At 37.9% G+C, this 15,310-nt stretch overlaps 1 protein-coding gene and 1 long non-coding RNA gene across 9 annotated transcripts in view; one reads left to right on the plus strand and one right to left on the minus strand.

Moving 5' to 3' along the window:
• LOC131504496 (uncharacterized) overlaps positions 1 to 12,437 on the plus strand; it is a 51,366-nt gene extending 38,929 nt beyond the window's left edge. The window contains exons 5-6 of the long non-coding RNA XR_009258024.1: positions 10,825 to 10,913; positions 12,074 to 12,437. This is a non-coding gene — a long non-coding RNA (uncharacterized LOC131504496). The remainder of the gene's footprint in view (positions 1 to 10,824; positions 10,914 to 12,073) is intronic.
• The window catches only part of ADGRL2 (adhesion G protein-coupled receptor L2), a 624,153-nt gene that overhangs the window by 405,900 nt on the left and 202,943 nt on the right, over positions 1 to 15,310 (minus strand). The window lies entirely within an intron of this gene.

The following is a 15,310-nucleotide window of genomic DNA, read 5'->3' on the forward strand; positions in this document are numbered from 1 at the left end:
ATTTTTCCCTTTCCTATCAGTTCGCAGTTTATCTTTTATAATCGCAGATTGCTGTCTAGGCAGTCTACTTGAGATAGAAGGCAGGGAGTAACAGAACTATATGAGGAATGATAAATGATATCTCTTTGCTCCTTTCTTCTTATTTGCCTCCTTACATTTGGGGTAACAGGTACCTCTCCTTAACCATTCATGATTCCTTCTCTAAAAGTACCTTAGTGCCCCCTGCAGGTTACATGAATTTCTCCTCCCACAATCTTGTTCATCCTTTTTGTTTTTTTAACCCTCTCCTGAAACAGACTGGTGCTTCGTTTTTCTCAATGTGCTAGAATCTAGGACGGATGCCATTTATGGTATCCTCTGAAGTATTGAGAAAAATGACCCAACCGTGGTGATTTTGATCTCATGTGCAATATGACTGTAATAATGGATCCCAAATATTGGGTGTAACATGGGTCGCTATGAGACCATTGACAGGTGATAAGTTATGGAAGGCATTTCCAGGTGGGAAATTTGAGGTTTAAAAGGCTAAGTGACTCCATAGGGCTCCTCAAACTAGCTTAAGGTGGTTGCAGGGCGAGAGCTCAGGTCTTCCAGAGTTTACTCACTCTTTTCTTTACTGTGTTTCGAATAGTTCCTTTTCTGTATTTGCAAAAAGCATCTGTTTTGTCTTCTAGTTGTATATCTCAAAAACCTAACCCTAAGAGCTACTAATGTCATCCATCTGACTTCAGTAGACAACTGATGGAGTGGGGCTTCCAGTATGCCAAAAGGATCTGCATGGCAATGCTAATCCAATTTGGAACCACATCCTGGTGCTATTGCAAATGTCTCCGAGGTCAAAGATATAATTTAGTGAGAACTAGAAAGTGCAATAAACATGGAGGAAGGCTCATTTCTTGATTTACTTGAAAGTTGCCTAAAGCAAAGTACTCCAACACACAACCTTTTAAAGATCCTTCTACTGAAAACACAGAAATCTATTGGCTTTTTCTAGGTTTTATGATCTTGAACTTCTTGAACATTTTCTGAACCTTCAGTTTCCTGAGCTGTCACTCATGTGTCCCCAAATTATTAATTGGCATAATCAATTCTGTGTTTATCTTGCTTCTTCTAAGGGCAGAATGCCCATTGACTCAAATTATTTATCATCTAAGAATTTGGAGCTCAGGAAAGTCTGTCTCTTTTGAAACTTAACTATTTTGGGATTTTGAATACAATACTGAATCCTACAGTACTGAATTAAAACGAATGCTACGTTTTAATCTAAATCTTTGGAAGAAAAAGTAAAATTCTGAGATATAATAATTAAGCCCTGTAGATCAAAATGAAGGGTGAAAATATCTAGATATAAGTTCTGAAGGCCAAATTAAGGAAGACTTGGTGAAAATGGTAAATGTTTAAACCACAAATCTATGTTTGTTCAGCTTCCGGATTTCCTCTTACTAAATAGTTTTAAAGCTACTTAACAGCATTTAATTGACATTTTACTCACTATTTTACTTGCTTTAAGTCTTTCATACTCAAGCTCTCCCAATTACGACATGTACACAAAAAATTACCTTCGCCTGTTTTCAAATGGCTAAATGTAGTCTGATGTAATTTCTATTAGAATTCGGTAATATTGATACTGCAGGTGGTGCAGCAGCATTTGTCAAGTGTCAATTATGACTCTTCAGTGGGTTGTCAAATCAATTTTGTTGGTTGTGACCAGCATTAAAAAAAAAAAAAAAAACAAGAAAGAAAGAAAATGAGAGACAGAGAGAGGGAATTGCGTGGAACATAAGGAAAAGAGTGGATGGTAAGTATTGATTGTTATCTGAAACTCTGCTTTTGGTATGTGTGTACTTTGATTGTGAAATAAATTGTGTTTCTTACCTGAGTTGTAGTCAAACTGAGAAACACTATTCTAGACCACAGTGGATAAGGGCAAGAACTCCTCACCCACTGCGTGAATCCTTCTGTGCTTTGGTTTTCTTCTCTGAAAATATGTGTGAAAGAACTGTCACAACAGGGTTGTTGTAAGAGTTAACTAAAAGATAATGTTGGTGCACAGTATCTGACATGGTAAGAACCAAATATTGTTGTTATTTTAGTAGGAGTTATCATATCTGAAATCATATTTGAATCATTTGAAAGAATAAATCAAAGTGCTTACACTTGTCCCTCACATCAAGATCCCTTGCAAACTTCTACCTACTGAGCATATAGCCCCAGGAAAGAAGCTGGGCTTTCCCAAGGTTAGAACAAAGAAGCCATTGATCAATTGTAGATCTCATAAACTGACTCTTCTGAAACAACTGTCGTGAAATTTGGGTTGTAAGAAAGAAAAGAATTTTTGCAATTGCCTCCTGTCTTCTTTAACATACTGAGAGGCTGGCTGGACAAACAATAGTAGAGTGTCTTAAATGAGAGGAGGGTAGGCTAGGTTAGGAAGAAGGTAGGGAATACCTGGCTTCTCCATTACCATCGGATTCTGGGTAGAAGAAGGCAGGGAGGCAGGGATAAAAGGATGGCTTCAATTTTTCTTCTCTTCACAAATTCCTGGAGGTGAGGGTTGAGTGGGAGATTGGAAGTATAGAGATATTCTACAGAGGTTGAGAGGAATGACAAGGAGAAAGTGGCTGCTGCCCTCCAAGAGACTATTGGAAGCTATTACTTTATAGGTTTCCGCTTAAACATGGGGGCTGTTAGACCAAATTCAATTCAATGGCCTAACATGGCTTTGTACACAAAGGTCTAAGTTTAAGGCTCTTAGAGTCTCCCTCAGCTCCTGTATGGTATGAAGCTTTCCAGATGTTCCTGAGCATCCTGGAATGAACTAGAAGGATCTGGATCAAAGTAGTCGAAGGACCTGCCTGGCAACTTTGCCGAAGGTGGTTGCCTAAGAAGAATGAAGCCATCCACCACAGACCAAGGTCCAAGTGGAAGTCACAGTCCTGTGTCAGGGAATACATATTGTCAGCGAAAGTGGAGATGGGGCCCAATCTCCAAGAGGAAATGGTGGCCCCTAGCGTTGTCAGAGTCGAGTGACCAAAATATGAATGATTATCGCTAAAGGCAGTTTTTAGCAATGGTGCATCAGAGTACCCAGGGTGTGACAAGTCCCTCCTGAGATATTACCAGCTCGGGGACGAGGCCAAACCAGGAGAACTTTGAAGATACCTCATGCACTCCAGAACTCCACCTCCCCTAAGATTACACATACCGCAGTCATTCTACAGATATCCAGGTGGAGAGGGCAAAACTCTGACAAGTGTTTCCCTGACTCATCTAAGCAGAAACTGGGTTACATAAAGAGATGGGTTGAATTACCAAGTTAGACTGAATTGGCAATTTAATTAAAACAGCTTTTCTAAACTACCTGGTGGGTGTGGGATTGTGAAGAGAACCCAATCGTTTACAAAGAAATAAAGAATGCTCATTTCTTTGCACATCTGAGCATAGTCGGTATACCTTTCTGATTTTTCTGATATATCATCATTATTGTGTTATGTCATTATATCTACGAGAATTGAATTTTTCTAAGTCTTTATTTGCTCCGCTTTTTGTATCATAGAGTATTTTGAGTAATAACTCCTTTGACATGAATTAACATCTGATGTGGATGTCTCTACTCCAAACTGCCACTACAGAAACAACCACAAATGAATATTAAATTAGGAAAAAAGGAGGACGCCAGTCTCTGGGTTTCCGTAGAAAACGCTGCCCAGCCCTAGTGCTGGACAGGAAAATAATGGCGAGAGTTTTTAAGTTTACAAAGGACTTTTCTGGTTTGATAGTCAGTTGATACTCAACTATAATTCTTGTATCTTAACCTTTAGAGTTTAGTGCCTTCCCCACATCTGTAGGGTGGAGGATGGTGGTGGAGATGGAGGGGATACAGTAAAAAGGACTTTCTATGTTCAGGGCACTGATCTGTCCAGAGCTACTTACTCCTCCTCTCCCATAACTGTCAGGATCAATGGCTGGCTGGCAGCGTTGACAGGCAGGGAGAGTAACGGGCTCACTGACTTCCAAGGCCAACAGACTCTCATTCAGGTCAGAGCCAGGCCCCTATGTGTCTTTGCGGCCTCTGCTTTTCATAGCACAGGAGGCAAGGTGACATAGCAGAAAGAGCTGGAGTTTATCGGTAATATGCAGGTAGGACTTCTGACTCTATTTAGTTAGAATGGGCTGTAGTGATTAGAATCACCATCTCTTAGCTGCATGAACTTAGACAAATTAAGACATCTTCCTAACTTTAGTCTCCTGTAAAATGGGGAAAAGAACTGAAGCTTCTCATGAGGCTGTTGGAATTGAATTGTGACAATTTATGTAAAGCGCACATCACACTACCTGGAACTGAGAATGGGTTCATCAGCCAGTCTTATTTTTTATCCTCTGGGGCAGCTGTAGGCATGAACCTCATTACCTAAGTGAAATTCTGTAGAATACTTACGTTTTTTGAACAAAGTTTCTCTCATTTGTAAAGTGGGACTAACTTGCATTATGTGAGAGCAATCAGAGATTATGATAAGAAACACATGTCTTGCTAATGTCTTTCCCCTTCCTCCCTTGACCTGTGGCTTCTGGTCAGTGGGGGTAAGAAGTCCAGAAGACCCCAGCAGAGATGCAACGGGGATGTCTTTGAGCCTGTGTCTTTGTTGCATATCCAGACTCTTTTGGAGAACTAGTAGGTCTGGGACATGAGTAGGTGGCCTCAGAGAAAACAGATGAGAAACGGGGAAAGAGCATCACAAGAAGGGAAACAGAGAGTTGGTGCAGAATTAGAAATGAGAATCACGCTGACCTCCAGGCCATTTGATACATCACTGTCAAGATACCTTTCTAGAAATTCAGATGTTTTTAAAAATTCTCCAAATAGTGGGTCTCTATCGCTTCCCATAGAGAGTCTGATTGCCTCGAAGACCACCTATGATAAGGTTTCAGCCTGCTCTTCAGGATTATTGCCAGCTGTCCCCCTTCATGTGCCCTTCCTAGTAGGGAAGGAGGGCAGGAAATTAATGAGGAAGTTATTATTGAAATAGAGTTGGAAGGGCTTCACAACTTGGAAAAATTCATTTCAGGTGGAGGAAGGGGCGTGCTGAAATTAGAGAAAGAAAAGTCATGAATGACAGTAAGCTGTTTCTTACCAGATATTAAATTAACTCTGGCTGCAATGAGTTCAAAAAATGCAACTGTCCCCTGATTTATATTCCCCAGACTCTAAGATATAACTGACTGTAACATACATTGTAAATCCTATAACAGAAAAAAAGAAAACATATCATTTGTAGAACACATCTTGATTTTTAAAAAATACAGAAAATTCTCTTTTTTTTCTTCATTCAACAAATATTTACTGAAAACCTAGTATATGTTAGTCCCTATTCTAGGAACTAAAAGTAAAATAAAAGTAAAAATTCCTATCTAATAGAAGGAGTCAGAAAATAAATATAATAAATTACGGAATTATGCACCTGATAAATACAATAGGTAAAAAAGCTGGATAAGGGGAATTAGGATTACCAAGTGGGTAAGGGTGGACATTGGCCTTTTAAATAGGTGAGTGAGGGGCACCTGGGTGGCACAGTCGGTTAAGTGGCCAACTCTTGGTTTTGGCTTAGGTCATGATCTCACGGTTCGTGAGTTCAAGCCCCCATCAGGCTCTGTGCTCACTGCACGGAGCCTGTTTCAGATCTTCTGTCTCCCTCTTTCTAGCCTTCTTCTGCTCACATACTTTCTCTCTCAAAAATAAATAAATGTCAAAATTTAAAAAATAAAATAAAACAAATAGATGAGAATAGTCCCAGTGAGAGGGTACCATTTGAGCACATGACTGGAAGGAAGTGAGAGAACAAACCCAGTGGTCGTCAAGGAAAGACTCTTCCAAGCAGAGAGAATAACCAGTGCAAATACATGCCAAGTATGGGACCATATATCCCAGGGTTCTGTAGTCACGTGAACTGGGGACAGATAGTCCTGCCTACCGTATCTCCTTTCTTAGAGGCCAAAATAAGCATTAGCACATTATTTACGCATTGTGAAACAAAACAAAATGTTAACTTTATTTAACCCAGCATATCTCAAACTTGTTAGGTAACCTAAACTGTTGTGACAGACATCTAGGAAGATCTCCAAGGACACCAGTTTTTGAGTTAGAAAAGTATGGTTTCTCTAACCAGTGTTATTTTCTGAGAAATATCTACTATAAAATGTGAATAATCCATTGCTGATCTGAACACCCTTCATATTTTTTTGAGCTTTGGAGTATTGCTGTATGGTTATTAACTAGGCATTCAATAGCAATAATGGCATGATTCTATTTATTGAATTGATAATCAAAATAATAGGCCACTATATTCTTGGATTTTATACCTCTTCCAGGAGTAGAAATGTTATATAAGTGTTATTGACCCTACTGTTCTGAAAATGTCTTGCAAATTAGGACCTAAATGTTTAAATCATATCCTTGCCCTTGCACAGGTTTGAAAAGTTGGTTCTAGAGGAGAACACCCTTTTATTCACTGCTGAAGCAATACATGCTGGCTATAACCATGCCTCGCCTAACAGCAGAAGAATGTTCAGAAGCGTGCCCAGCTAATTGAAACTACAGGGGGCATTTAAGTAGGCAAAGTGTTATTACTCAGTTTCAAATGTTTCCAGGATATCAGAATTGCCCTTCCCTACTCCTGCAAAAGGCATTCTGGGAATGGTAATGGTCACAAGTGTTAGACTTCTGGCTTCTTTTTATTTCTCTTATTCCAGTTGCTTCTGACATAGTCAGAGGGCCATCCGTGAGAACTGGAATTATCGTGAGGAAGGCAAAAGTCTGGTAGTTTCTGGACCCAGGCCACTGGCATGAGGCTATTGCCAGAACATCTCCGATGTCAGTAATTTTTGAAAATTTGCCTCAAAGATTAATTTAAGCAGCAAAAGGACCTTTTCCATCTACGACCTTTGAGTCTGAGCCAAGTTACTCTCAGTTTCTTTCAAGATACTGCTCTGAAAGACATTCCTAATACAGCTCACTGATTATTTTAAATGAGACCATTTGGTACATTGGATCATCTTTGCTTATTTGAATTAAGTCAGTGTTTTATAATTTCTAGAAAGAAAATAGCTTATGTTGGCCACCAGTCTCCTAGTTAGGCAGAAGTATTTGCAAAAGTGGGTCCTGTGAAGAAGCCAGAGTTCAGGATCTCTATAGACAGGTGTGAGCGAGAGCTTGGAATATACTGGTAAAGTCTAGATTGTTCTTTTAATCTTCTCACACCTGCTGCAATCTGAGACCTACCCCATGTCCAAGACCTGGTCTAAATGAGGAAAAATATGATATGTGAAAGGAGCAAAATAACCTATTTGGTCATTATTCACATTCTGGTTATTGGCACAGGAAAATCAGGCTGTAAATACAATAAACAATAGCGATGATTTAACACAAAAACATTACCTTCAGATTTCTACATATTTTCCCTGTTAACCTAAAGAAATAACCATTTATTAGGTGTCAGAGGGTGGTTCTATGAGACTATTAATATAGTTTTTTATATGTTAGTTTTTCCTCCTAATAAATTATTAGTTCCCAGAAGGCAAGAACAATGCATCATATATCTTTACATTTCCATGCTGGACATATGGTGGGACCTCAAAATATAATTATTTGTTGGTTGGTTGATTGTATGTAGCATTAGGTACAATTAACCATTACAATTGCACTTTGTAAAGATTTTTCACTCTCTTATTGCCACCTCTCTGTCCATTTCTGCCTAGATTACTGGTTTCTCTGCTTTCTCTTTTGTTTATTTTCCACCAAAAGCAAAAATGATGTTAAACTGAAAATTGACTCACATAATTCTGTTGTTTGAATCCCTTCAATGTCTCAACCCTTCCTTGGAAATAAACTGGAATACATCCAAATTTCTTACCAGGGCCTATTAGTATGTGTATGATCTGTTCCCTATTTATTTTTCCATTCTTGGGTCACTTTTCCTCTTCTTCACCCCTCACTAGTCTTGGGCCCTACTGGTCCTTCTTTCTACAGTCTCACTCCCTCCTCCTAAGTCTTATGACCTTAGCACAGGTTGTTCTCTCTGCCTGGAATGCGGTCCTTATCCCCACAATATGCATAGCCAGCTCCTTCTCACCTAAATGTCTCTGTTTAGGGGCACCTGGGTGGTGCAGTCGGTTAAGCATCCGACTTTGGCTTGGGTCATGATCTCATGGTTCGTGGGTTCACCCCGTGTCGGGCTCTGTGCTGACAGCTCAGAACCTGGAGTCTGCTTCGGATTCTGTGTCTCCCTCTCTTTCTGCCCCACCCCCCGCAATAATAAATAAACATTAAAAAATGTCTCTATTTGGTCTTTTGTGATTGCCCTATATAAAGCTGGTGACCTCTGTTAGTCTCTTGTTTAGACATTTTAACATTTCTTTCATTGCATTTCCTATAAACTCTAATTATTTTCTACCTACTTATCTGTATAAAGAAGAGGTTGTGCCGATCTTGCTCACTATTGTATCTCCTGTGTGTAACTTGGTGTCTGGCATATGGTAAGTGTTCAGTACATACTTATTTAAAAGAAAAGTGACAAAGACAAAGTGAATTTTTTCGCTAAATTCTGTTACTCCCAGAAATAAACCCATGCATATGTGGTCAATTAATTTACAAGGGAGGCAGAAAATACAATAGGGAATGGAGCGCCTGGGTGGCTCAGTCGGTTAAGCGTCAGACTTCAGCTCAGGTCACGATCTCACGGTCTGTGAGCCCAGAGCCCCCCATCGGGCTCTGGGCTGATGGCTCGGAGCCTGGAGCCTGCTTTCCGGTTCTGTGTCTCCCTCTCTCTCTGCCCCTCCCCCGTTCATGCTCTGTCTCTCTCTGTTTCAAAAATAAATAAACGTTAAAAAAAATTTTTTTTAAATAAAAAAAAAAAAAGAAAATACAATAGGGAAAAGACAGTCTCTTCAATAGATGATGCTGGGAAAACTGGATAGCAATGGGCCCTATCTTACACCCTAAACAAAATGGACTCAAAATGGATTAAGGTCTTGAATCTAAGTTCTGAAACCATGAAACTCCTAGAAGAAAACATAGGTGATAAGCTTGTTATATAGGTCTTGGCGATGAGTTTTTTAATTTGATACCAAAAGCAAACACAACAAAAGCAAAAATAAACAAGTGGGACTACGTTAAACTAAAAAGCTTCTGCACAGCAAAGGAAACTATCAACACAATGAAAAGCCAACCTATGGAATGGGAGAAAGTATTTGCTAACCACATGTCTGATAAGGGTTAATAACTGAAATATGTAAAGAACTCACAAACTCAAAAGCAAAAAAAAAAAAATCTGATTTTTTAAAATGGGCAGATCTGAATGGACACTTTCCCAGCAAGACATACAGATGGCCAACAGGTACGTGAAAAGATGCTTAGCATCATTAATCCTCAGGGAAATGCAAATCAAAACCACAGTGATGTATCACCTAACAGCTGTTAGAATGGCTATTATCAAAAAGATGTGTTGATGAGGATGTGGAGAAAAGGAAACCCTTGTGCACTGTTGGTGGGATTGTAAATTGGTGCAGCCACTGGAGAAAACAGTATGAAGTTTCCTGAAAAAATTAAAAATCAAACTACCATATGATCCAACAATTCTACTTCTGGGTATTTATCCAAAGAAAACGAAAACACGAATTCAGAAAGATACATGCACCCCCATGTTCATTACAGCAGTATTTACAATAACCAAGATACAGAAACAACCTAAGTTTCCATTGATGGCTGAATGGATAAAGAAGACAAGGTATATAAATACAATGGAAAATTATTCAGCCATAAAAAAGAATGAAATCTTAGTATTTGTGACAATGTGGATGGACCTCAAGGGTATTATGCAAAGTGAAATAAGTCAGACAGAGAAAGACGAATACTGTATGCTCTCTGTTATATGTGGAATCTAAAAAAAAAAAAAAAAATACATGTGGGGGAATGGGCCAAATGGGTGAAGCGGAGTGGGAGATACAAGCCTCCAGTTATGGAATGAATAAGCCACCGAGACGAAAATTACAGCATAGGGAATACAGTCCATAATATTGTAATAGCGTTGTATGGTGACAGATGGCAGCTACATTTGTGGTGAGCACAGCATAAGGTGTAAACTTGTCAAATCACTACGTTGTACACATGAAACTAATGTAACATTGTGTGTCAAGTATACTTCAATAAAACAACACCAACAACAAAACAAGCCATTAGATAGGGAGAATGGATTGCTTGTTGCCAGAGGCAGGGGTGAGAAGTGGGATAAATGGGTAAAAGAGGTAAAACGAAAAAAAATATCATTTGGACACTTTGGGCAGTGTGTATTAAGAAGATCCAAGAGTAGGAGCAGGAAATCAAATAGGAGATTAATGCAGTAATGTAGAAAAGAGACAGTGGCCATTCCAACCAGGATTGTAATCGAAGAGAGAAGAGATTGAGTTTGGGAACAGGTCTAAAAAAACAAAAACATGCCCTTATTGCAGACAAATGGCAATTGTATGGTACAAACCTGTGATGACATCAAAGTGTATTTAGTAACCCCTTCAGCATATCACTGACCGATCAAAATGTTCTTGGTCAGTGGCCATTAAAAAGCTCAAAACTTCTGCGTTCCTGATGTACTTCGTAAAACGACTTTTGAAAATACAAATCAATCCCCTGCAATGAATGGACTAGAAAATATTTAGGTAGGAAAATAAAGTTTTAAGACTGAGATGAGTCATAAGATGTCCTCTAAGCATTATAGTATACTCTAGATTTTGGAAATTTGAAATAGTCTATTCAACTCCTCTATTTTCATTTTGCAGCTGAAGAAAGAATCATAGATGTTAAATGATCTGCCTGGGATCTCGAAGCTGGTCAGAAGCACAACCGGAATTAGAATGTCTAGTTTGGGGTACATTTCATCATGCCACCTGTCTGATAGAACAATATCTACTAGATGCTTAGAGTTACCAACAATTCATAGTTTTGGAATCTCAAAAGTAGAAATATTAAGTTTTGGGAAAAGCAGAAGTTGTCTGTATAGCTTTGGGGATTTGCCTTTGAAGGGAAGGATTATTTATGTCTTTTTTTCCTTTATCTTTTCCCTTTCACTGTTGGCATACAGATGTAATGGCTAGAGCTACAGCAGCCATGTTGGATCCATGAAATGAAATCCACTTATGTTGAAAATGGCATAGTAAAAAGAGCAGCATCCTGGATCCCCAAATAATCAATGATTTAGCCATCCTGGCATGCCTGGGAAAACTTTTACATGAGAGGGAAATAAACATCTGTCCAGTTTAGGGTTCCTTTGTCTAGCAGCCTAAACTCATAACAAGTATATGATTTGGTACCTTTAAGCAGCATGCTGCCCTTAAAAAAAAAAAAAGGCTTGAATGTGCAGCATTGAGGTGATGGTTGGAAATGATATTAACGGTTAGAAATTCAATGATCCTTCATTAGACCATTGCAAATATTTGGTAAAATTGTTATCTGTGATATGTTGGAAATTAGACCAGGCACCAACATAGCCTGTAGTTTTAGAATTGTCTACATGAGTTGTCCTGTTCCTGGGAGACATTTTGGAAAATTTTTGGAGCTGTTTTTGGTTGTCACAATAATTAGAGGAGGGAATTTTGTGGTCAGGGATGGTAAATTTCTTGCAATGTAGAGGAAAGCTAACACAATAAGAACTGATCTACATCCCTCATGACATCCCTCATGATTTTTTTTTTCCCGGAAATGCAAAGACACTGTAAATTGAGGGAGGCTTTTATGTTATCTTATTCCAAACTTTACCAAGAGTTGCATACCATTTCGAAAAATCACCCACTGTAATGCTGTCTCAGCATAACTCAATATCCTGGCATGAGGCTGCATTTGTAGCTATTGTACAGAGATTCTGTGTATATAGGTATGGGCATCTCAGTACTTCATAATGTCTTCTAGGGTGGTTGTGCCTGAACATGTGCTATGAATCATTTCAGAAGTTATGTGTGAAAATTTCAGATTATGCCCTCCAAAGAAAGCATGAATTCCCTCTATCCTTTTCTCTTTTCCTTCTGGCTGAAGGTAAATATGATAGCTGGAGCTGGAGCAGCCATACTGGGTCAAGAGACAGAGCCACAGTCGAGGATGACAGAGCAATTAGAGACAGCCTGCGTCCCTGATACTATACAGCTGCCATACATCAACAGTCCTGCCCACCTAAATTGTCAGGTGAGAGAGAGCAAAGTTTTATACTATTTGAGCCTCTGTGTTTTGGTCTTTTTCTTTTTCTGTTTTCATTACAGCAGCCGGAGTAGATTTTATCTAATATAGATGTGAAGAACAAAATATAAGCAAAATGGAGCACAAATCACACAACTTCTTGTTAAATAACCAATCCCAGAAATACTTTCAATGACAAATTAAAAAGCCAGCATAAACAGAATGCCAACAACTTGAAAAAAAAACATTAAATTAATGAATTTTCTTTTCACTGTAACCAAGAATACAGAACTGGCATAAAAAAACACTTGAGAATAGAAAAAATAACAGGTTTATTCAATTCATAATTTAAAAGGTGTAGACGTATGTGTTTTAGGCATAAGCATGATACTTTTGTTCTTTTTATATACATATATAAATATATGAATAGGCATCAAAAATTTCCAAATATATACGGTATCATGCCAAGCTTCCAAATGTATACAGTAGATAAATTTCACAAATTTAAAAATAATAATTTGAAAGCAGAATACAAGCAGGTTAAAGATTTGGAATTTTTAATGTGTTTAACAAGTATTTTAAAAAATAAACTTCTTTTGTATTTAAAGTGCACGGTGATCTTTTTTTGGGTCATTATCCTTAATTCATATAGTTTTGGCCTACTGGGAAGTTTCTATTTTCACATAATGACAGTTTCATAATTTTGTTGTATTTTAAGGACCAACTATATTTACGCAGTGCCTTGTTCAGTGACTTGCATTCAGTAAGCACTCACTGAATGTTTGGTTCCACGAATCTTCAATGATAATATTCCTGAATGATGGGCAATTCTATTGGCTCCCATTTTATCACTATATCAATTATAGAGCAGACCAATTAAAATATGCCAACAAAAGAACTCAAAGAATTCTATCTATAAGTCTGATCTTGTCCGTTAGAAAAAAACAAAAAACAAAAAACAAAACAAAAGAACAACAACAACAACAAAAAAAAAAAACACCAAAGGAAACAAAGAAAGAAATGAAAAAAACTGGAATCTTGGTAATCAAATGAGTTTCCAAGAGAGCAAATTCTGAAGACAGAGATGAGAATAGAAGTCGTGGCTGTTGATTCCCCATTTCAATGCTTTGTTTTAGCTGACCACACTTCCTCCCTCTGTAGAGAAAATCGATGCACAATGAAATTATCTGTACTCATCTCTGGTAAATAAATAGCAGAAATCTTTCTTGTTTCAAGACATCAATGTGAAACAGTTGTTCACATGAAGAATTTGGTTTGTTTTCTTCAACAGCTCTTCAACTGTCCATTTTGCCAATTAAAAAAAAAGTACCACTTTTTCATAAAGTGAACACACAGCAGCAACCACATAGATGCAATGCAACATTTAAAAATTAGTTAGAGGAGATTTCATTCAAATATGTTTGACATATATTATTCAGAAACAAAAAAATGTTTGCATGTTTATGCAAACTTGTAATTTAGAAAGGAATTTGGAAGGCTTTTAAAATGTAAGGTAGATGAGCAGTAAAGATAGCAATTATCAGGTGGGTGCCTGTATTTAGTAGCTAAACGTACCACCCTTAAATTGCATATCTAAGATCCATGTGCTTACATCTGTGAACAGATCAAATCTGTGAAAGTATGACTCTATTTTCAGTGTTTGTATGTGTAGTTAAGGAATTTTACAAATTATGTCTGCAAGCACACTTAGAATGCCTATGATGATGTTTTTACATGTGTAGAGTGTAAGGCTTTTTCTGGGTATTTTATACTCTGCCTCTCCAATTTGTATTTGGATTTCAAACCTACTTTGCAGGAACTGTATCTAATTCAGTGTTCTTTGCACCATGGGCATACTACTTGTACTAAATAACTGTTTATCATCCTCGAGCGCCTTAAAGTAAACACAACACAATTTCATCTGCCAAAACCCTGCTATGCATTTATATGTTGCTTTTAAAAACACATAACCCCAAGTAAATCACTTAAACACGGTTTGCTGTACAATTTTGGTCTGCTGTCTGTTTCTTCGTATTATTATTCTTCCAATGTTACATATATTTTTCATGTCATCTCCATCTTTATGTTGAGATCAAGGCATTTTTACTACAAATTCAATTCTTTGAAAAGATAAGAAATTTTTGGTCTCTGATAAACCTTTTGCCATTCAGAGAAAAGGCTGAAAGAAAATATAAAGAAAGGAAGGGAAGGGAAGGGAAGGGAAGGAAAGGGAAGGGAAGGAAAGAAAAGAAAAGGAAAGGAAAGGAAAGGAAAGGAAAGGAAAGGAAAGGAAAAGAGACCCCCACACTTACACACTCACACACATGTACAGTAAAGAAGGGTCATCTCATTACAGAGCAACATTCCAAAGATAGAGGCATTTAGCTATGGAATGGTTAATAACAGAGCTTTAATTTGAAAGAGATTGGAAAACCAAAGAGATATTTAAAATATTTTAAAATCACTCTCACATCTTCCTTTGTTGCTTCTTTTCAGTTCTTTCAAAGAAACTTGACAGCTCTAGGAAAACAAAACCCTTCAACAATTCTTGAAGCTTAGAGTCCCAGGCCTTAGAAAAGAACTCTTTCTATGTAGTACACATTTAGAGCTGACTTGAACTGAAGTACTAAACAACAGCTCCATAGCAGCTATTTCAAATTACTGAGATTCATCCAGAAATGCCAAAAATCTTAGAACCAGCAAGCCCTGATTGTGGGTTGAGAAACAAACAAAGGGGGAAAGAGAGAGAGGGAAACTTCTCAAAAGTATGCTTTTGTCATTGAATTTTTTTAATCACAATTTTCACCCAGTATCTGAAATAATAATCTTTACGATAGCTTACTGTTGATTCTTTAACCTTTGAAAACATTTTAAACAATAGTGGCATTTTTCTGTTCTTACCAGACACCGAGTATTCTCAGGCATAAACCATGTAAAGAGTCTCCAAGATGGAACCTGATCGTTAGAATCCTAGACTTAAACAAATAGGGTTTGTGGCGTGTAGCCAGAAACTCACGAGTTCAAGAATCAGAAGACCTTGCTAGGTATCTGCCTCAAACACTAATTCAGTGTAACTTGGGTGAGCTATTTAATCTCTAA

This window comes from Neofelis nebulosa, chromosome 2 (assembly GCF_028018385.1).
Source record: "Neofelis nebulosa isolate mNeoNeb1 chromosome 2, mNeoNeb1.pri, whole genome shotgun sequence".
Classification (NCBI taxonomy): domain Eukaryota; kingdom Metazoa; phylum Chordata; class Mammalia; order Carnivora; family Felidae; genus Neofelis; species Neofelis nebulosa.